Here is a 2,700-nt window from a genome sequence, read left to right as displayed (position 1 = left end):
TACACCACAAAGATGACGTGCTACAGACGCGAAATTTAACCGACAGGAAAAAGATGCTGTGATATGCAAATCATAAGCTTTTCAGAGCATTCACACAAGGTTGATGCCAGTGGCGACGCCTACAACGTGCTGACATGAGGAAAGTTTTCAACCGATTTCTCATACACAAACAGCAGTTGACCGGCGTTGCCTGGTGAAGCGTTGTTGTGATGCCTCGTGTAAGGAGGAGAAATGCGTACCATCACGTTTCCGACTTTGATCAAGGTCGGATTGTAGCTTATCTCGATTGCGGTTTATTGTATCGCGACATTGCTGCTCGCGTTGGTCGAGATCCAATGACTGTTAGCAGAATATGGAATCGGTGGGTTCAGGAGGGTAATACGAAACGCCGTGCTGGATCCCAACGGCCTCGTATCACTAGCAGTCGAGATGACAGGCATCTTATCCGCATGGCTGTAACGGATCGTGCAAGGCATGTCTCGATCCCTGAGTCAACAGATGGGGACGTTTGCAAGACAACAGCCATCTGCACAAACAGTTCGACGACGTTTGCAGCAGCATGGACTATCAGCTCGGAGACCAAGCCTGCGGTTGCCCTTGACGCTGCATCACAGACAGGAGCGCCTGCGATGGTGTACTCAACGGCGAACCTGGGTGCACGAATGGCAAAACGTCATTTTTTCGGATGAATCTAGGTTCTATATATATACTATACTTGACCATATTCTTCTTCTGTGCGAATGCACAAACAGTGCCCGAACTCTTACGAGAATCGGTAACGCGCCACGAGTAATGAGTATAATGGGCGGGGGCACTACGAATGTAGTGCGGGACAATACGTTGAGAATGTGGGTTTCGTGGGAGGCGTGCCAGAGATAAATCCCTGCAGTCGCGCTATCCTCTGTGTCCTCGGTGGCTCAGATGGATAGAGCGTCTGCCATGTAAGCAGGAGATCCCGGGTTCGAGTCCCGGTCGGGGCACACATTTTCATCTGTCCCCGTTGACGTAAGTCAACGCCTGTAAGCGGCTAAGGGTGTTAATTTCATTGTAATCTAGGTTCTGTTTACAGCATCATGATGGTCGCATCCGTGTTTGGCGACATCGCGGTGAACGCACATTGGAAGCGTGTATTCGTCATCGCCATACTGGCGTATCACCCAGCGTGATGGTAGGGGGTGCCATTGGTTACACATCTCGGTCACCTGTTGTTCGCATTGGCGGCACTTTGAACAGTGGACGTTACATTTCAGATGTGTTATGACCTGTGGATTTACCCTTCATTCGATCCCTGCGAAACCCTACATTTCAGCAGGATAATGCACGACCGCCTTTCTGGTTACAGAAAATGTTCGACTGCTGCCCTGGGCAGCACATTCTCCAAATTTCTCACCAATTGAAAACGTCTGGTGAATGGTGGCCGAGCAACTGGCTCGTCACAATCCGCCAGTCACTACTCTTGATGAACTGTGGTATCGTGTTGAAGCTGCATGGGCAGCTGTAGCTGTACACGCCATCCAAGCTCTGTTTGACTCAATGCCCAGGCGTATTAAGGCCGTTATTACGGCCAGAGTTGGTTGTTCTGGGTACTGATTTCTCAGGATCTATGCATCCAAACTGCGTGAAAATGTAATCACATGTCATTTTTATATAATATATTTGTCCAATGAATACCCGTTTATCATCTGCATTTCTTCTTGGTGTATCAATTTTAATGGCCAGTAGTGTAGATACTCCGAAGAAGGTTTGGACGAAGAGTGCAAGAAGGATTGTGATGGCGAAAAGACTCCTTATAGGTTTCGCTACCATTATTTCTCGCGAAGCGTAGTATCCTGGGTCGAATGACGGGCTGGCACACACTTTCAATCTGTCAGCAAGTTCAACAGCGCACTCCACTGAAAACATTGCATTTTGATTAATCGCTTAGTGCTGCGTGTAGAGATGTTTTCGAACCGCCCAGTGCCGAACCGCAGCTGGAGCAGGCAACACGCGCCTGCTGGCAGCGCACGCGCCCCGCGATGCAGCTGCCCGTGCTCAGATAAGGCGGTATTAATGCGCGCCAGAGAGCCAGCCGTCGGACAGCTCTGGCCACGCGCCACGGGCGGCCGCCACACCCCACACCAGCACAAGTCCCGCCGGGGCCAGCGAGCGCGCCAACCCGGCGTCTGCTGTGCGACACCGTGCGAGCGCAGGGCACGCGCAGGCGTGAACAGAATGCAGATGAGGCGGGCGTAAGCACAGCACATCCCGGGTGCACAGTGTCTTCACCCTAGGACGCTCAAGCCTTTTTTTCTAACTTGGTTGCCTAAGGGGGGGGGGGGGGGGGGTGTTCGGGTTAGCCCACAGGCATTAAATAAGTTTACTGACGAAAAATTACAACTTTCAAAATGGTTTACGTATTTTAACTAAGGCATCGGTTTATATATGTTGTTAATTGTTATCGATATTGGATTGAGTGAATAAAAAACTGACATATTACAATGCAAAATACAGATGTGTTCATATACAATAGACTACTCTGAGTCCTCAAGATTAAGGCAAGAGACACACTTCACAATTTTTTCTGAATGTGTGTTACACACATGTTTATGACACTGTCCACAATACTGTTTTCGTTTACTTAGATTGTTGTACTTCTGCTTCTTTGTTTTAGCTTCTCTTACACAAATATGGCACCGACCTTTCCCTGCCGGAGGCTGACGT

The 2,700-nt window shown here is 49.3% G+C and overlaps 1 non-coding gene across 1 annotated transcript; it reads left to right on the top strand.

Moving 5' to 3' along the window:
* The first annotated feature begins 906 nt into the window (after positions 1-906).
* Positions 907-980, top strand: Trnat-ugu. Its single transcript has one exon. It is a non-coding gene; the product is annotated as a tRNA-Thr (tRNA).
* Positions 981-2,700: the final 1,720 nt, after the last annotated feature.

Source organism: Schistocerca piceifrons, chromosome 5, assembly GCF_021461385.2.
Source record: "Schistocerca piceifrons isolate TAMUIC-IGC-003096 chromosome 5, iqSchPice1.1, whole genome shotgun sequence".
NCBI classification, from domain to species: Eukaryota; Metazoa; Arthropoda; class Insecta; order Orthoptera; family Acrididae; genus Schistocerca; species Schistocerca piceifrons.
Note: the sequence above shows the minus strand (reverse complement) of the source record. Positions and strands in the feature narration are given on the sequence as shown.